The sequence below is a fragment of the Hemicordylus capensis genome, chromosome 4 (genome assembly GCF_027244095.1).
Source record: "Hemicordylus capensis ecotype Gifberg chromosome 4, rHemCap1.1.pri, whole genome shotgun sequence".
NCBI classification, from domain to species: domain Eukaryota; kingdom Metazoa; phylum Chordata; class Lepidosauria; order Squamata; family Cordylidae; genus Hemicordylus; species Hemicordylus capensis.
In genome coordinates, this window is record NC_069660.1 from 27,661,819 (window position 1) to 27,682,886 (window position 21,068).

A 21,068-nucleotide genomic window follows, 5' to 3' on the forward strand; every position below is an offset into this window, starting at 1 on the left:
CTGCTGCACTGTTAGGGTGTTCTTTCGCTGCGCTGATGCATCCTTCCTCTGTATGTCAGCCAGTATTTCTCACCCTCCCTGGCAAATCAATACAATCCCAAAACTGAAACTGGATAATATTTGCTGCAATTCAAGTTTGAGACCAGAATAATGCAGAGTATTAAAGCCTGAACAACTAACTCCAATTCTTTGACTAAAATCATGGTAAAATAACGCGGTAAATCGTGGCTGAGTGCTCCTGTGCATCTACTTTGACGGATGATTGTAGCTCATATTAATGATTGCAAGAACTGAAGTAGGGCTTCATGTTCATTCTAAATTAGTGTGAGCTAAAATAATGCCGGCTTTTGAACATCCCATTAGTTTTATCTACATGCTATACAATTGCAGCTGTACTGATCAATGCTGAACTAATGATGTGGGGTTGTTGTTGACAGCCCAGCTGTAATGGCGAATGCAGGACTGGCTTGAATGTCAATGATGTTTTCAGCTAGGGGGAATAATAGTTTTGCAAACTCAAAACCTCTGCAAACAAATGCCAAGTAACATTAGTCACCAAGGGGGTGTAGCAGTCTGGAAATGCAGCAGTATTTCTTTCTGCCATTCCCAGAGCTCCTATCATGAACTTCAAACACTGCAGTGGTAATTAGGTGTCAGCTGATTGCAGCACAGCTACCAATCAACTGTTGCCCAGGTTTAATAATGAAGAGCACCACTATAATCAGACATGTGCTTTATAATGCTTGCTGCTGCAGACTGCTAATGAAAATATGCAGTCCCAGAATATACAATGCAGAATATTCAGTCCCTGAAGAACCAGGGTGCCAGTTTGAGAGTTCTCAGCACCATCACTGGAATTTTTGCAAATACTCTCTTCTCCCATAATATTTTGGTGGCTGACTTACTGAGTAATCTAATTAAACAACATTTAATTCAATCTATTCTCATCTTATTTGTTCTAAGATCACTAGTGGCCTATACCAACAAGTTGGAGGGGCAGAAAAAAAAGCTCTTGCTGCTCTCTCACAGCCATCTGGCCCTCCTAGTTGTAAGTGAGCTGTGTGGGCAGAACATTCATCCAGTAGGTGAGTGACCAGGGTTGGGGATTTCCCTTCTCTACCAGGCAAATGACTAGCCTGCGAATAACCCTGCTAATTGAGCAAAGAGGCACCTTTTAAAGTGGTGATTCTCTAAGCTTTAGCCTGGGGAGAGCAACTTGTTGGAAGTTAAAGGACTTTGCGCTGTCTCTTGTTTCAGACAGTGGAGGACAGACTAGTAAGTCAGAGGGCTAGAGGGTCAAGACATTGGTCATCCCTTCTCCACTTCTCTGACACTATCCCTTTGAAATGTAGATTGCTACTCTTAGGGATTAACTTCCTTCTTCTCTCTCTCTTCCCTACCTGCCCTTTCTACCTTGCAACATGGCAAGCCTCTCTCCCTGCACCATGTGTGCAGAGAGGATGCAGAATCCATCTGCATCCAGCTAGATAGATAGATTAGAGATCCTAACGCCTCACTTTCCTATCTAGAATGGAGTTCCTTAATAAATGCCTTTTATATTGATTTGAAACTATGAATTGGCTCCAAGTTACTTTACTCTCAGCATACACGCATGCCTAACTAAATCCGCTGTGTTGTGCCTCTGTGCACTCTGCTACAATGAGAAAGGGATTCTCTCACCACAGAGAATTTCCAACACAACTGGCCCTATCCAGCCCCAGCACAGCATCTCTCCTGTGGCTGTTGCTGGTGCCTGCCTTATATTTCTTTTTAGATTGTGAGCCCTTTGGGGACAGGGAGCCATCTTATTTATATATTTTTTTTATTTTTCTATGTAAACCGCTTTGAGAACTTTGTTGAAGAGAGGTATACAAATATCCGTCGTAGTAGTAGCAGCCACCCACATGGGTCAATTACAACAGGGAAGGGACAGAAGGCTGCAAGAGAGCAGTTGCTGCTGGTACCTGAGCAGCTAGGGCTCATTTTCCACCCTTGGTTAGCACAAAAACTACTACTACTACGAATATTTATATACTGCTCTTCAACCAAAGTTTTCAAAGTGGTTTACATATAAAAATGAATAATACATAAACATGGTCCCCTGTCCCCAAAGGGCTCACAATCTAAAAAGCAACATAAGATAGACACCAGCAACAGCCAACTGGAGGGATGCTGTGCTGCGGTTGGATGGGGCCAGTTGCTCTCCCCCTGCTAAACATAAGAGAATCGCCGCTTTTAAAAGGTGTCACTTTGCTCAGTTAGCAGGGATGCCAAATGAAACATTTAGCCAGTTAGCCATATGCGTACACTCATGCAAGGACTTGTGGTGGGCAAAGTGAAAAGGCTAGAGGTATACAAGAATTTGTTGATGTTTTGGTACTTTGTTTTCATTATTAAACCAGTCATTTATTAAAGTCACATTTGTGTCATTACTTCCATTCATTTCCATTAAAGGGGTGTTAATTCCATTCCATTGTTAATGTACCATTAAAGGGGGTTCCATTAAAGGAGTGGCCCTATCCACCGTCACCACAATACCTCCAGTGATTGTTGCTAGTGTCTATGATTCTTTTTAGATTGTGAGCCCTTTGGGGACAGGGATCCATCTTATTTATTTATTATTTATCTGTGTAAACCACCCTGAGCCATTTTTGGAAGGGTGGTATAGAAATCGAATGAATGAATGAATGAAATGAATCTCGCAGTTGTGGCTAGCTTTTAAAAAATATTAAACAACGGTAGCAAAAGTTCTTTGCTAGTGGTCACCATTTTGTTTTCCCCACAATGACTGAGTTACACGGTTTTTCCTGGGCATTGTAGGTAAAGAGAAAAACAAAAGGCAACCACCACAAAACCGGACAGGCACAATTTTCTCCCCAATTCTCTGGAACATTATTATTAAGAACATAGCAGCCCTGCTGGATCAGGCCCTAGGCCTATCTAGTCCAGCAACTTGTTTCATACAGTGGCCCACCACTCTGAGAAGCCCACAGGCAAGAGGTGAGGGCAGGCCCTCTGTCCTGCTGTTGCTCCCCTGCAACTGGCACATCTCACCTCTGAGGCTGGAGGTGGCCTATAGCCCTCAGATTAGTACCATTTGATAGACTTGTCCTCCATGAATTTATCTAAGCCCTTCTTAAAGCCACTCAGGCTGGTAGCTTTCACAACATCTTGTGGTGGAGAATTCCATAGGATAATTATGTGTTGTGTTAAAAAGTACTTCCTTTTGTTGATCCCAAATTTCTTGGCCTTCAGTTTCATGGGATGACCCCTGGTTCTAGTGTTATGAGAGAGGGAGACAAATTTCTCTGTATCCACTCTCTCCACACCATGCATAATTTTATATATAATGTTGCCCCTCAGTAGTTTTTTTCTAGACTAAAAAATCTCAGGTTTTGTAGCCTTACCTCATGAGGAAGGTGCTCTAGGCCCCTCTAGCATCTTGGTTGCCCTCTTCTGCACCTTCTCCAGTTCTACAATGTCCTTTTTGAGGTATGGTGACCAGAACTGTACACACAGTACTCCAAATGTAGCTGCACCATAGATTTCTATTTCCAAAGTATTGTGGGCAAAAACAAAACAATATCTGAGAAAGGGGCTTTGCTACTGCCCACTGACATTTTAAATATATATATCTTTTAGAAGTGGGGTGGGGGGAGCCCAGCTCTCCTGCCACACTAGATAATCTCAACAATTCATTCATTTGGACCTGCAAACTGTGGGCATCTGCGAATGGGTCCAGTCTGGTTTGGTTCCGTTTGTCCTGAAATGAATACATGCCCTTAGCAAAGGCTTCTCATGTGTATGATCACACCATGGGCATAGCCACCACAATGGCACCAGGCTCCACACACATTCTGCAATGGTGCCACTCAGTGGGATGTGGCACAGCAAAGAAGGAACCCACTGGATCCCACTTCCCTGACACCCTCCACAAACAACTCACACCTGAGCACACAGAAGGTCTAGGTATGGCTGTAGTCTGGCAGTCCCAACAATATTCTTACAAGCCGACATTCTGCACAGCATTAGACAGGGCAGTTGTTCCACACTGTCGGGGCCCGCCTTTCAAGTTCTACAGCAGTCCCAGCAGATCTCTAGTGCTGGCACAATGTTGCGCAGAATATCAGACAAGGGCACTACCTCAAGCCTGCCTAGCCATACATCCCTCCATCACAATAGCTGGCAGCAAGATGGCAGTCTTTCCTTAGCAACATAGCCGACAGGCTACTGGAAGCAGATTTAAACGACCTGATATACACACCCCTATTGGCCCCCTTGCATCACTTCAACCCCGCTTAACTAAGAGAACATCTTCTTCGCCATGAGCCCCACCTCCTGCTAAGATCATCTGGAGAGGTTCGCCTGTGGCTGCCGCCAATTTGCCTGGCGGCTACTCCATTGCAGCCCCTGGACTTTGGAATGTGATCCCTGTTGAAATAAGAGCCTCCCCATCTCTGGCAACTTTTAAAAAGGCACTGAAGACACATTTATTCACCCAGACTTTTAATTAGATTCATAGTTTTAAATAATTTTAGTTTCAAATAATTTTAATACTGGGTTTTAAATGTTTTTAATCTTTTAAATGATTTTAATTGTTAATTGATATAATGTTTTAAATGATTTTAATTGTAAACCACCCAGAGACGCAAGTTCTGGGCAGTATAGAAATATTTTAAAATAAAATAAATAAAATAACTAGCAGCTGTGATGTAACCTTCTGGCCATCCACAGTAGTGGTGGTGAAATCGTCCAGAAAGTTAACATAGTGATACAAGAAAGCAGGCATTCCTTATTTGAGACCGCTGGTGCTTTAGAGGCACCGAGCATGGTCGGTTCCACACTTCCTGCCCTCCGTTAAACAATCTATAAGCCATCTATCTACCAAATAATTCATGTGGGCACTTTATGATGTGCTTATTTTACTTCTACCCCACATCCTACATATGGCTTCTAAGAGATCTCCCATCCAGGAAGCAGCTCCAGGTCCAAGTCTGTTTAGCTTCTGCTGTACCATGTGCCTTAAGACAAACCTTTAGTGCCAGTCATGTTTTAGTAGAAACCTGAAAGGTTGAAATTTTCTTAAGCAACTTGTTGATCATGCGAACGATTCAACTACTTTGGCATCCTTCACCAATAGCAACGCCAGAAGCCACCTTTTGGTTTGCAAAAGGGAGTGAAGATTCTACAGAGATTTGCAAAATGTATTGCCCACGGATTCTTATGGCAGAAATGACCTGGAATATATTCAGAGATCCACTTGTTCTGTGTAAGAACTTAGTAATACATTATCTGAATTTATAGGCTGACCTATTTCCAGGAGGAGGGGGTGGGGGTTATACAAGGAAAGCAATAAAATAGTGGCTTACATTCCCTGCAGGGCTAGAACCACAGAAGCAGCCCTGCAGAAAAGCAAAAAGTCTTCCTCTGCAGTCCCAGTGGGGGCAGAAGGTGCCATTTTTGCTCCTCTTTCCTTGTGCAAGACCATGTTTCCACATGCGGGGAAACATCTTTCCCTGTGGGGTGTATGACTCTTGAGAATAAATCCCTGGAAGTAAAAACTCTTTGGGGGGGGGGAAGAGAACAGTTAAAGTTACGAGTTTCCCCCCACCTCCACCTTCGCTGTGGCTGTGGCTGTGGAGGAAGACTGTGCAGTTAAGCTCCAGTCTTTTTGCATCTCTGCAGGGCTGCCTCCTTTGTCCTAACCCTGCAGAGAATGTAAGCCAGTAAAATCACTACACTAGGAAGACCGGTTAGTAAAGCAGCAGAAAAGACACTGACTGACATAATGCTCAGTACTTAAGTGCATAGACAACATTGGCACTGCCACAGCCAAAGGTCTGGAAGCAGCAGGGCTGCTGCGAGAATCGGCATGAGCGCTATGAGTGTTACCACAGTGGTCCCCCATTTACAAGAATGGGAATAAACACAGTAATGCTCGTAGCACTACTGCAGGTTTTTTTCTGTGGCCCTGCTGCTTCCGGGTCTTCCATGCATGTAAGTACTTGGCACCATGTCAACCGTTAAAACTTACAGTTGTTAAAAGGCCAGGAAAAATAAAAAGCTTTTCACTTAGTGCTAAAAAGACATCCATGTAAGGACCAGGCAAGCTTCCGAGGGGAGGGCATTCTGCACGGGTGGGGTGCCACATCTGAGAAGGTTCTCTTTGGTTTTATTCAGTTATTTGTTCTATTCATAGATCACCTTCCTTTAAAAAACGCATGGCCTCACCTCAAATTTGCACGGCCATTTCAGCTTCCATGTGCTTTGCAGTGAGGGCTGTGCAAGATTTTCTGGCTCTTATTATGTTAGGAAAGTTGTAGGGAGGAATAATATTGATGGAACTTATCATCATACACAATTCAGGTTTCACCGTTCTTTCCCTCGGGCACTTCTTTGGCATCTGCTGCTTATTTTTATGTCCATACCGTGCATTTCAATCAATACACAATATACAGTACTGAGCCAGTCCCCCAAACAACCCCAAATATCTTGTTATTGCCTTTCCTCCTATAAACTTTGTGAAATGCATGTTTCTTAGCAAGAGTTAATTAGTTGAGAGAGGGAGAGGAAAGACGACATGCCAGCAGTTAAAGATAGTAGTTTCTTGTGGACATTTTTAATCAGGAGAATCAATAAAATAGTGCAGGTGGCACCAGAAGTATCAAAGAAAGCTTATGCATAATCCGTGAGAGCAGATTTTAAGACGTAGGTAGTAATGCCGCCTAGAGATACATATAGCAGGCAGTATATACATAGGATAAACAAACAAGACCAGAAATGGTAGCCACAAAAGGTACAGAGGGGTTATAACTGAGAAATGTGTTCAGGATCAAAGTCTTTGCAAACTTTAGAAATACTGGCTGACATGATGTGAAAAATTACTCAAAGAGTAATCCTATTGAGATTAAAAGGACAAGTTAGGAAATGCATAACTTGTCTTTTTAATTCCATTGGGATGACATTGAGTAATTGTCAGCCATCATCTCAGTAGAGCCCATGAACTAGATTGGGGAGAGTTTATGGCTCATTGGTTGCTTTGTATCACATGCTTTGCATGCAAAATGACCTAAATTAAATCCCTAGTATCTAAAGGGATCTTAAGTGCAGGAGTTGGGGCGGGGGCATCCCCCCTGAGTTCTTGGAGAGCCATTGCTATTTGAAGTATGGACTGGGCCACATTGGTCTGACCTGGCATAAGGCAGCTTCATATGATAATATGAATATACTGTAGATTTTTTAAAAAATCATGATGTCAGCAGAAAGTGAGGACAGAGCTTAAGCTATGATTTCACAGCAGAAAGACATTAAAGACAACTTTATGAGGAAAAATATTTAAAAGTCCTCTTAGAGAAAGCTGCACCATTTGACAGAATTAGCCTTGGCAGCATTGTGATACAAAGGCAGCAAAGCATTTTCCAAGCTTACTGGCAACAATGGATGGAGTCAGTAACTTGGGCACAGATTTTTGCTTTGAGGCTATAAGAAAACCAGCCCTGCTGGATCAGGCACAAGGCCCATCTAGTCCAGCATCCTGTTTCACACAGTGGCTCACCAGATGCCTCTGAGGAGCCCACAGGCAAGAGGTATGTGCCTGCCCTCTCTCCTGCAGCTGCTCCCCTGCAACTGGTATTGAGAGGCATCGTGGCTCTTGTTGGGAATTCTCTCTGGTCAGAGATACCCTTCTATTACAGCAGGGTGCACTGAGGCACAACACAGCGGAGTCTGCCTAGGCATGCGTGTATGCTGAGAGTAAAAGAAACTTGGAACCAGTTCATAGTTTCAAATCAATATAAGGAGTCTTTATTGGTGAACTCCATTCTAGATAGTAAAGTGGAGAGATAGGATCTCTAATCTAGCTAGCTAGCTGGATGCAGAGGGATGGTTTCTGCATCTTTGCACACATGGTGCGGGGAGAGAGGAGAGCATGTGTTGCAAGGGAAAAGAAAGGGGAAGAGGAAGCGGCAGGAAGAAAGTCCCTGAGAGTAGCAATCTACATATCAAAGGGATAGTGTCAGAGCAGTAGAGAAGGGATGACCAATGACCCCTCTAGCCCTGTGACTCACTTATCTGCCCCCCTATGTCATTGAGACACGAGACAGTGCAGAGTCCTTCACTTCCAACACCTCTGAGGCTGGAGATGGCCAATTGAGGCTAGTTGCAGAGAAATAAGGGGCAAGGCAATTTCCCCCTAGGAGTTTTGGGCTTTTTATCTATATGTCTTAAGAACACAAGAACAGTCCTGCTGGATCAGGCCCAAGATCTATCTAGTCCAGCATCCTGTTTCTCGCAGTGACCCACCAGATGCCTTGAATTAATAAGGGCTGATATGAGAAAAATTACTCAAAGTAGTCCCATTGAAATTAAAAGGACAAGTTAGACATTGCCTAACACCAACTCAATTTTACTGGGACTACTTTGAGTAATTTTCCTCCACATGTCAGCCAGGTGGTTCATATTCTAAGCTCCACCCCGAAAACTGCCAAAATACGGTACACTCCTCCACAGCATTTGCCAGAAACTGCTACGATCCAGCCAGGGCTGGCAGCAGGAATCTGCATTGGGCAATTGCTGAAGCAGGCCCCACTCAGGGCATACTAGTGCAGCCTGCCCTCCTCTCTCCCCCAATCCCAGCCACTTATCTCTCCCCCCACCCCGCCCCCGGAGTCAGTCTTTTGTGTCTGTGTGCAGCTTGAAAGGCTCCCAGGCAAACTGCTAGAGCTCCGCCTCTCCCGCCTCTCAGCTGTTTGGGCGGGGCCTCCATGCAGGCCTCCCTGAAGCCTGAAGCTCAGGAAAGAAGCAAGCGATCAGGCAGACAGAGAGTGTCCAGCACCAGAGCTCTCTGCAGACTGTCTGCCCAGCTCAGCCTTAGTAATGGAGATATGATGTGATTTCCTTTTTGTGGTTATCCCCTCCCCACCAGATATTTAGAGATTGGCTTGCCATAGGGCTTTGGTATTGAGCAGAGATATAGGGCAGGGTGGGAGGAATATGTATCTTTAAATTGAAGTGGATTGGACAAATTGTTAGTTTTTTTAAAAAATTCTTTAATTTAAAAAAACCCACCCAAAAAGTTCTATAAGTGGCTTGCTTCATGGCAGAAAATTACAAAAATGTCTGGAACTGAAGGCCCCCACCACCACCTTAGATCATCATTCCACCCCCATATGAAAGAATCTGCCCTTTGCCTTCATTAAAAAAGGGTAAAATGCCCCCTACTCTGCCACAGCCTTTAGATCACCTATCCTGGAATGACTTGGCATAAAGCTTTGGTATTGAGCAGAGATGTAGGGTGGGGTAGGAGGAACATGCATATTTAAATTGAAGTGGATTGGACAGATTGTTTTTAAAAAACCTCAAAAACCACCCATCCAAAAAGTCCCATAAGTGGCTAGTTTCAGGGGAGAAAATTACAAAAACCTCTGGAACAAACAATATATAATTTATTTATTTGTTTGTTTGTTTGTTTATGAATGAACTATGCTCAAGTTGATTTGCAACCCAGAAGGTCTGAGAACTGTGAAGCATGTGTTGTGCTTTTTATTTTTATTTCTTTAGAAATGCATTATATGTCCAAGCTGGTTGGACATGTCCAAAAACCTCAATCACACTATTTACACTGTACGTCATCAATCAGTATGATTCTGTAATGAGATGAAATGTTAAGGAGGCCCTGCACATGCTGATTCGCCTCCAGCCCTGCACCCCCCTAGGGATGGCCCTGTGCTGAAGGCCCAGGCCACAGGAACATCAGAAGCTGCCTTATACTGAGTCAGACCATCTAGCTCAATACTGTCTACTCTGACTGGCAGTCAGAGGAGCTCTAACCTCCGGCCCTCAGGGCCCTGGTCCATGGCCTCCAAGGTCCGTGGCACCTCCAAATGGCTGGGAGGGGGGCTCCTGCAGCCACCCCATGCCCGCCACTGCCCCATCAAACCTCCGTTTTTTAAAATTTCAGATGCTGCACAGCTGAGGGGTGGCTGCCAGGGGGTGAGCCAATCAGTCCTTCCAGCCCCCCCCCCCACTGGCGGCAGCAGCCAGAGCAACCTCTGAACCTGTCCATTCAGCCTAGCGGCTCTCGCTAACTGTGAAGTGCGCCTGTGCAGTTGAGAGAGATCATTGCAAGCCTGTGATGTTATGGGCTTTCGACGATCTCTCTCAATTGCGCAGGCGCACCTTGCAGTTAGCACGAGCTGCTGGGCTGAACGTGTTGGAAGTGAAGGACTATACGCTGTCTCTTGTCTCAATGACATAGGAGGACAGACTAGTGAGCCAGAGGGCTATAGGGTCAAGACATTGGTCATCCCTTCTCTACTGCTCTGACATGATCCCTTTGATATGTAGATTGCTAATTTCGGGGAGTTCCTTCCTTCCAGCCACTTCCTTCCTCTTCCTCTTTCTTCCCTACCTTCTACCTTGCAACATGCAAGCTCCTCTCCCCTGCACCATGTGTGCAGAGATGCGGAATCCATCTGCATCCAGCTAGCTAGCTAGATTAGAGATCCTATCTCCTCACTTTCCTATCTAGAATGGAGTTCTCTAATAAATGCCATTTATATTGATTTGAAACTATGAACTGGCTCCAAGTTACTTTACTCTCAGCATACACGCATGCCTAACCAAATTCCGCTGTGTTGTGCCTCTGTGCACTCTGCTATAATGAAAAAGGGTTTCTCCTACCAGAGAGAATTCCCAACAGAACCGACAGGCTCAGAGGTCAAAACTAGTAACCACTGAGATACTTGTCGTTGAAGAATCCATTTTTAAAGCAATCTAAGCTAGTGGGCATTACTTCATCTTGTGGCAGCAATTTCCATAGATTTGTTGTGTGTTGTGTGGAGAAGTATCATATTTACCCAAACAGAAGAAACTGAGTTTAAGATGACCGCCTTTAAAACTGTGAATTAAATACTGGTTAAACCTGTATTGACCTGAAAAGAGGAGTACTCTGAGTTTAAGATGGCACACGCACACACCCATTTCTAACATCAAAGAACCTGGGGCGGGGGGGGACTTAGTCTTCGATTCAGGTAAATACGGTACTTCCTTTTGTCCATCCCCACCCCTCACACACACAGGCACACATTATTTTTAAATTGTCTGTAATACCAGTGAATTGAATGCCAGTCTGAGAACTCTGCTCCTCTCTACTCGTTTGTCTGCCTGATCACTGTTGCTGGGCACCTTTAGTGGACTTGGAGCAGGGTGGGTTTGTTTTCCACCCAGAAGAAGAGGACACAGTGGCAGCAGTAGCAGCTCAGCAGGTGGGGATTGGCAAAATTCACATATGGCACTCAACTTGCTGCTATGCTAGAGACAGACAATATAAAAACAGAGCTCATAGTGTATTCACAGTGCAATTTGTATATAGATAGATAGATTGTGTGTGTGTGTGTGTGTGTGTGTGTGTGTGTGTGTGTGTGTATTCTAAGACACTATCATCGTCGTCGTGAAAGTGATGGAAACAGTCACCTTACACTTCTATCTACCTATTAGCCAGGCATCAATAAAACAATGCAAAAAGACTCAGCCATCTCAGGCTGCCATCTGCAGTCATTTGGTCCCTATTGAATTCTGGCCTATTAAATTTTGGAACTAATGGCGGGAGGGGGGACCATATTTAAAATCTGGATTTTAACCTGAGACATTGCCTACCTGTTTTGTGTGTGTGAAAGATCAGAATGGGCCCTCTGCTGCTCACGAAGTGGGGAGAATGGGGCAGGAAAGTGACTCAATTTCCTCTGCTATAAGATATAAAACCTGCTTCAGGTGCAAGATTATCAGTGGCAGAACAGATTTTTGCATGAGGAGATCCTTTTTTAAAAAGGACTTCAAGAGCATTAAGTGGTTATGCTTCATGAAGAGCAATGGATAACTCTTGGCTTCATTCTAATAATACCATGAGTTGTAAATCATGTCACCTCTCACTGTCTAATTGTTTTATTCATTTGGAGTGCAAAGTTGAAGTATAGCTTTTGAAATGCTTTTAGAATAGAAAGTAATGAAATTCAACCCACCAAATTATAAAGCGGGGCGGGGGAGGGAGGAGCAAGATATTCTTGTACAGACTAAATACACAGACACACATGGTGGTGTGATTAACCATTATGCTATGTACATGACAAAGTAGGAAAATTGTAGCCCTCTGATACAGTCAATAAAGTGGTTCACACAACCTTGTAAGCAGGGGGTGGGGGAGGCAGGATCACACCTATCTTCCTCCCAGAAGACCCTGTGCATTCATTTGGCTGTATGGCTCACACACCCACACCCTCCTTCTTGCCAGGGGCTACATATGGAGGCCGGGAAAATGAAGCCCGGCCTCAAGAAATCACACAATGCACCATGTGAGGAGAAAGGTCTACTGGGGGATTTCCCCGTTGCTGGGCACTCTAGGCTCCTGGCTCTGTGGCTGTTTGGACTGCAGACAGCCTGAGAAGACACATGGCCGGAATCTGAAGTAGAAAGGTGTGCTTGCGCCCTTCTAGCTCAGTAAATTGGGGAGGGAGAGGAGAGCTGGTCTTGTGGTTGCAAGCATGACTTGTCCCCATAGCTAAGCAGGGTCTGCCCTGGTTGCATATGAATGGGAGACTAGAAGTGTGAGGCTGTGAGCATTGTAAGATATTTCCCTCAGGGGATGGAGCCGCTCTGGGAAGAGCAGATGGCTTCATGTTTCCTCCCTGGCAGCATCTCCAAGATAGGGCTGAGAGAGATGCCTGCCTGCAACCTTGGAAAAGCGGCTGCCAGTCTGTGAAGACAATACTGAGCTAGATAGACCAACAGTCTGACTCAGTATATGGCAGTTTCCTATGTTCCTAAAAGCCTGGCGAGGTAGACTCAGGCTACCCAGCGAGCAGCACCTGAATCAGGCCCAATCCTGGCACTCCACATAAGCCGCTCTACACAGGTAGGGCTGCTCGTCCACATTGTGATCACATTCTTTTCCACATTATGACCCTTGAAATACCCACCAACTGAAAACATCAGAAGGCAGATTGGAATTCAGGCAAAATCTCAACTGTAAGTAAATAATGGCTCACATTCTGTGCAGCGAAATATGGAAGATTCAGAACCACCTGCGTTGTTGCAGAACAAGGCTGTTCCACTGTGACTTAAAATTGTACAACCACATCATAGTGTAGTGGTTAGAGTGTTGGAATGGAATCGGGAAAACCCAGGTTGAAGTCCCCATTCAGCCATGAAACTCACTGGGAGACTCTGGGCCAGTCATGTATCTCTCAGCCTAACCTACCTCACAGGGTTGTTGTGAGGATAAAAATAACCATGTGCACTGCTCTGAGCTCCTTGGAGGAGGAGCAGAATATAAGTGTAATAAATAAAATAAATATTTCCAGTGGAGGCAATATTCCAAAATTGTGGCTGCACAATTTTAAATCATAGCAGAACATCCCTGTTAACATACTATAAGAACATAAGAACAGCCCTACTAGATCAGGCCAAAGGCCTATCTAGTCAAGCATTCGGTTTCACACAGTGGCCCTAAGAAGCCCACAAGCAAAAGGTGAGGGCAAACCCTCTCTCCTGCTGTTGCTCCCCTGCAACTGGTATTTAGAGGCATTTTGCGTCTGAGTCTGGAGGTGGCCTATAGCCACTAACCATTGATAAACCTGTCCTCCATGAATTTGTCTAAGCCCTTTTTAAAGCCATCCAAGCAGAGAAATTTTCTTAGATTAATTATGTGCTGCGTGAAAAAGTACTTCCTTTTTTGGTCCTAAATTTCTTGGCCTACAGTTTCATGATGGGATGACCACTGATTCTAGTGTTGTGAGAGAGGGAGAAAAATTTATCTCTGTCCACTTTTCCTACTCCATGCATAATTTTATACACCTCTATCATGTCTCCCCATAGTTGCTTCATTCCAAACTAAAGAACCCCAGATGCTATAGCCTAGCCTCATAAGGAAGCTGGCTCCAGGCCCCTGATCATATTGGTTGCCCTCTTCTGCACCTTTTCCAGTTCTACACTGTCCTTATTAAGATATGGTGACCAGAACTCAGTACTCCAAATGTGGCTGCCACAAATGTGGCTGCACCAGCTTGTTCTTTCCCCCTTGTTTTCTTGTTGATTTACTGATTAATATGTTTGCTTGCTGTCTTCTTTAGGGAACAAAAATGTTTGCTACCTCCTCTGATCTGAGCGTTTGTAGCAAATTACAGCCTGTGTCTCAGAGCAGCTCACATGAAGTGGGGAAATGTTGAATCATCCCTGGTGAGCTGCCTGGCTGGGCTTCTCATAACACTAATCTATATGTCCAGTAGAATTAAAATGCTGCTGCCACCACTACCCCTTATCAACAAAGCTTGAACCACCCTGGGCTTGGGTTGGAATCTCACGGAAAACTCTATATTGCTACTGGCTAAATACAAAAACCTTCCATGTGTAGGCTTACACATGATGAGAAAACTGATAGCTGCTGAGCGCTTGAGGATGCTTTTGCACCAGAAAAATCCCTCTTCCGCACCCCTCTTTCCTGAGTTCAAAACCAACTCTGAGAGGCTTGTAAAAAGAAAAGAACAAAAACAGTTTTATTCAATTACTACAGACTGCTTCCATCTGAGGCTTCTAGCTTTCTTAGATACACTCAAAAATACTTAGTAGGTTACAAAAATAGGTTGTCTTAGGCATGCTTAAATGTTTATAGAGTCTTTTGCAATGCCCTAAGTAGGGTGGACGTAGACTAGTGTTTCTTATTTTAGTTACATTACAGGTAAATAATAGAACAGTATCAGGAATATGCAAAAGCACAAACATACAATGAAATACAAGTTCCTAATGCACAGTCTGACTAAAAAAACCTGTTCCCTATGCTGCGATCCTGTCTCTCAAGGAACTGCAGTTATTCCATGAGAGAAACCTCCATGGTGGCTTTGACCATGAGGGAGCAAAAATCCATGCCCCTCACTAAACCTTTCTGCATGCGCTTCTATCCAGCACAGACCACCCTTCTTGTTCCCCGAATTCCCAGCAACCATTCTCTAGGTCTCACCCACCTGGTATACTGATTGGCTGCCCAGGAGTTCACCAGCCTGTCAGTCGATCACAGGCTGATCACTACAGCTGTCTTCTCAAGAGCTGCTTTCAAACGCTGCAACAGCACAGTTTGACGCACACAACAGTGCTGGTAGTGGTGGATCACCTGTGTTTTGCTGTGCTGCATGTGAGCTAATATTTAATGTATTTACTGCCTGTCCAGAATGCAAAGCATAGCATACAAAGCCTGACGTCTGAGCCAGCTCTGAAGTAACAAATGGCAGATTCACACTAGCTGGAAATTCCCTTCTTCCAACCCTGGTTTATGGCAAGTGCAAACCACAATTTACCATTTCAGGCAAAAAGAAAAAACATGGTTTACAAACTAGGGAAGGAGAGAAGGAATAACTGAGCCCTTTTTCACGATCATAGAGAAAGGACAAGAGGGCTAGCAGGCAAGCCTTAAAAAGCTTACCTCCCCACAGATTACTGAGGGCTCTTTCTTCGGTGGGTGGATCGCCTGCCCGGATGATTACCAGCTGCTGCCAGTAGCTCAGAGGGGCGGGGACCTGGGATGCATCACCTCTGTCCCCTGGAGCTCCTATAATACACCGTGTGAGTGTGCAGTGCATTATGGGGATCCCTCCTGCCCTCCCCTGCAAACAGCAAGGGCTGGCAGACAATCAGAAAAACGGGGTTAGGAAAGTGCTTGCTCTCCTAACCTTGTTTAAGAGGGTGGCTCCAGAAGCAGGTTTGCTGCCGAGGCACCACTGGGATTGGGCACGATCCTGGTGGTACACACACACAGGCAAAACCAGGCTGGGCTTCCTTGGCCCAGTTTTGCCGGCACATGTGAATAGCTTCACCAAATTTGAAGAGAGGGGGAGAAGTGCAAGACCAAAATTGCTTGACTGCCTGCTCACATAGCACTAACCCTAGTTTGCTGTTACACCTAAACCTCAATGCCTTGCTAAGCACAAGAATGAACAAGTCGTTCTGGTAAGAATTAATCTGCCTACTTTTCTTTCACTATAATCTTAAATGATAATTAGCATCTAAACAAGTTACCCACTTCAGCCTTAAACATTCACACATCTGCCATCTTGAATTGGGGTGGATGGCATTACAAGCTATGCAATTGAGGTGTCCCTATATATACACCCACTACATCTGTAGTGGATTTGGTTCAGATTGGCTAGGCAGTCCACAAGCTAGCCCACTTGTGAACTTAACCATTCACATGCCCATCATCTTGAATCAGGGTGGACGATATCATTACAAAATATGCCTTTGAGCCACCCCTAAGTGTCCCCATATCTGTAGCAAATCTGGTTCAGATCGGTTAGGCAGTTCACAAGTTAACCCACACACCTCAAATGTTCATGCATTCGCCATCTTGAATTGGGGTGGATGACATAATTACAAACTACACAGTTGAGGTGTCCCTATGTGTCACTCCCTACAGCTGTCCCAAGCTGTTCAAATCAGTTAGGCAGTTCACAAGTTAGCCCTCTTGTGTCTCAAACAATCACACATCCGCCATCTTGAATTGGGGTGGATGACATAATAACAAACTACACCATTGAGGTGTCCCTACGGCTGTACCCAATTTGGCTCATATTGGTCCAAGCACTGCAAATTTGACGCAGGGGTCACATGGACATACACACACAGAGAGAATGCCTGGTGATCTCATAAGCTTACTTTCTTTAAGGAAAGTAGGCTAAAAATAACTTGCAACAATATACTGACCCACTCCCCACCTCCTTCCCGAATTTCCCCTATCTGAATATATCATATCTGGAACTAGCTCATATTCCTTCCAACACCATACGGCATGCAATGTTATGACACATTGATTCTGTGTTGGCATTGATGCATTAGATTCATGATGTAGAGTGATGAAGTGTCCCTGCTGTAGCATTTTATTGGTTTCATAAATCAAACTCAACAACAGATCTTTTTTGCAATCTAAAATGAAAAAAATCTATCAATTTCATTAGATGTAACTATTTCCACATATAATGGAATGCACACTAGGCTCCTGCAAGTGTTTTCACTGCTAATAAATTTTTACACACCTTGCATAAAAGCAGCTCTAGGTTGGCCCAGCTACAGAAGTTTCTGGGGCTAGTTTTCTGATGCATGAATTCAATCAATATGGCTCAAGCTGATGGCAGAGGTTGGCAAAAGGTTTACATTTGATTTGAAGAACTGCAGAATACAAAGAGACAGCTACTTACCCTCAAACCCTGTCCCTTTTCCCGTGTCCTGAGCAAAACAGGGGAACAGTTGAGCTAAGCTAGTCAGCAGTGCTGGCACCAGGTTTCTAGGGGCCCTGGAACAAAGTTCCACACCGGGCCCAGGGTATATTAGACCCTACCTTCCCCTTGATAGTATTTGAGACCCTGGCCCCTAACAAGCTTGCCAGTGGTGGGTGATGGCTCCCTCCACACACCTCATTGGTGAATAGGGAGGAATTTGTGGAAGCAGTAGTAGCTCATCCCCTCCCCATCCTTGAAGGGTAGGAGGAACAATTGGTTTCTGATTGGTTGTGGGTGTTGCAAGAAGACACTCCTAGAACAAAAAAAGCACATCTTGATTGGCTGTGGGGAACATAGTATGCTAATAGATTCCGTGCTGCAGTGCTTGCAATTGGCCATTGATTTTGTACCATGGTTTCCAGGATTTGACTTCTTGCTTTTTGTCAACTTATCATTTGTTTCTATACCTTTATAATACTTTAAAAGTCTAAATAAAAAGTGGAGAGAGAAAAGAAAGAAATATCAAGATGTTCTCAGAAAAATCAACCGCAGTCCAGCATTGAAGTTGCTATGCTCTTTTAAACTAGATTGAAAAGAGAAGGTCTTGCTCTTTTTAAATCTTATTCATTTTTAAATACCTATAATTTAAAGCATAGCAGCAGCAATTTACTGACAGGCATAACAGAAAGGCCAGGAGGGAACAATGCAGACAATCAATACACCACCTGAATTATTCCCCAGGCTCATTTCATCATTGGGCAACCCGCAGAGGCCAACCCGAATATTTCATTCTTAGCAAGAAGCACCAGAAAGTCAGAAAGCATAAATTCAGGAGAGAGAGTGTGATTTATTCTACCCAAGAGCTGGGTAGAATAGAACAAGGGATGGAGTACAAAAGGTGATCGAGTGAGCTGCATGGCACAGAAATTCCAATTGGAAAGGTGTCAGGTGGAATTCTTAGGGAGAGACCTCGCTGTCAGAGTCTGCGTCACTGCATTCTCCAATACAGCTTTAAAGATTTATGGAGATGTTCAGTGCATCTGCCTAGGAGGGACACCTAGGGGAAAAGACTGATGCAAGAGAAAGAGAGAGCTCACAGCAGGCCCTTCAAGCATGGGATGAGCCAAGTTTCCGCTTGTACTGAATGACAGATGAGCACAGAGGCTGACATGATGAGGAAAATAAGTCAAAGAGGTTCCATTTACATTCAGTTAATTAATTAAAGCTAGAGTTGTGGCCTTCCTTTCCAAACTGGCCAATAATCTACACGGTGTGGGCACTAATGACATCAGCCTTGTCTCAGAGCCTTGTGAGAGAGGACTAAGAGGAAGAAGCACAGTGGCGAATTACCAGAGAGGCAGAGTAGGCATTTGCCTATGGTGGCAAAACTTGAGGGGTGGCAAATTTTGCCACCCCTCTCTGGGGGCGGCAGCTCTGCAGCAAGGACGAGGAGAAAGCCCCCCGCTTTACATTTTTTAAAAACCCATTGCTGCATGGTGGCAGCAGTAGCTGTGGAGCCCCGGAAGAGGAAAAATTCCCCTTTTGCCCTCTAAAGAACACTGCTGCTGGTGGCAGGATGGGGCGTGGTGGCAGCTGCAGGGAGTGAGGGAGCTTCCCCTTATGCCTTTGAAAATGCTGCAACTGTGTGGCAGCTCCTTCCAGCTCCCCTCCTCCCAAGTGATTGCACAGGCCTCTCTGCTGTGCAGCCCATTTTCATTCCTTTGGAGGCTGAAAAAAGTGAAAATGGGCTGCACAGCAGAGAGGCCTGTGCAGTCACTTGGGAGGAGGGGAGCTGGAAAGAGCTCATCACCCCCTCCCACCACACAGCTGTGGCGTTTTCAAAGGCAAAAGGGGGAACTCTCCCCTCAGAGCTGGTTCCTGACACAGTTTTTAAGCACTGCACCTGCAAAATTGAGGGGGGACCCAAAGTAACCCTCCAGGCCAAGATAACCCCCCTTGCTGAGGGGGTTACTGTGGCCTCCCACCCCTTGAATTTGCAGGTGTGTCGCTTAAAACACAGAACCAGAGCTGCCAAACCAGCTCCTGACCAGGTTTTTAAACATTGCACCCCGAAATCAGGGGTGGAGGGCCAGTGGGTGCTTGCTGCGGTGCTACCTTGCCCCCCCCTCTGATTTTGGGGGTGCAGGCCTTTAAATCCAAATCTGGAGCCCACATGGAGAGATGATCTCTCCAAACTGGCTTCTGATAAGGATTATCAGATCAGTGTCAACCTGATACCAATAACAATAATGTTGGGGAGGCCCTGTCAGCTTCCCTGATATTTTTCTTCCATGTCATTATCGGATTGGCATTGATCCGATATTTCTGCTGGTGCCCAGGCCTAAGCATTACTCAAAATCTCATTACTTCTATGGCTCATTGAACAATTTGCAATATTATGGCAATAAGATTTTTTGCCCCTACTTTCTCCTGCTGGAGAATAAACCTCCCAGATAATTCGAGACTACAAACCAGCATAGACATGATGATTTGGGAGCTTTATGTTTTGAATTTCTGATGCCTTCCACCCACCTCAGAGCATCAAGGGTGGAGATTTGAATCAAGGGCATGCACATCTAACTCTTCTCCCCATGACATAGTCTCAATCCAAATCCCACTCAAGTTGCTTTGGGGCAAAAAAAAGTAGGGGGGAGAGGAAAACCCCACTGTATCCTCTCATTTATCTGAGTAAAACACTCAGTTTTGTCCTTCCCTCTGTGTCCACCTGGATGGGGTTGCACTGCCCTTAAAAGAGCAAGTATGTAGCTTGGGGTATTACTGGAGCTGGCTCTACTTTGGGAAGCTCAGGTGGAGGCGGTGGCCAGGGGTGCCTTTGCACGGCTTTAGCTAGTGCGCCAGCTGCGTCCCTTTCTCGAGAAGGCAGATCTGGCCACAGTTACCCATGCCTTAGTAACATCACGGCTGGATTACTGTAACACACTCTATGTGGGGCTGCCCTTGAAGAATATCTGGAAACTGCAGCTAGTGCAAAATGCGGCAGCTGCCCGGTGGGAGCACATCGCACCCATTTTGAAAGAGCTGCAATGGCTACCAGTTTGTTTCCGGATCCAATTCAAGGTGCTGGTTTTGACCTTTAAAGCCCTTAACGGTTTGGGCCAGGATACCTGAGGGACCACCTGCTCCCAAGGGTTGCTGCCCGCTTGGTGAGGTCATCTGAGTGGGCTCTGCTCCAGGTGCTGACAAGGAGGGAGGCTCGGATGTCGAGCACGTGGGGCAGGGCTTTCTCTGTTGCTGCCCCAGACTCTGGAATACTCTACCAGTGGCTATTTGCTCCACGGTCTCCCCACAACCTACAGTTTTTCACACATTTCTCCTCCTTCCCCATTTACTTATCAAAGGCAGGGATTTCAGGCAAATAAAATACAATGCCCTTTGTGAATTATTGATTTAATTACTGAGCATCATATCTTCAGCATTTCTGCTAAAAATTAAATTAAATTAAAAACTTTCACCAAGCATATTCCAGTGTAAAAGGTAGTGCATTCAGCTAATTTCAGTGGCAGGATTGTGTATGCTAAATTAGGTATTTGCAGGTCTTCAGGAAGTATGACTTTATTTCGCACAAACAAATCATTCAAAATATATCATAAATGAAGAAGAGACCTGAAGATTATTGTAGATTATTTGCCAGTAATGAACTGTTGCCCAGACATGTTTTGACCACACCTGATCTTCATCAGTGGCCCAATCAATAAATTGAATTCGTGTTTATAGATTTGTGCACCTCCTCTGCTTTAGGTTTTCACAAACTCACTCCTCACAATTAGTTACATTTATTTATTTATTTTCGCA

General features: G+C 44.8%; 1 long non-coding RNA gene across 1 annotated transcript in view; it reads right to left on the minus strand.

The window, feature by feature from the left end:
• Positions 1-21,068, minus strand: part of LOC128324780 (uncharacterized) — a 164,981-nt gene that overhangs the window by 140,215 nt on the left and 3,698 nt on the right. The window lies entirely within an intron of this gene.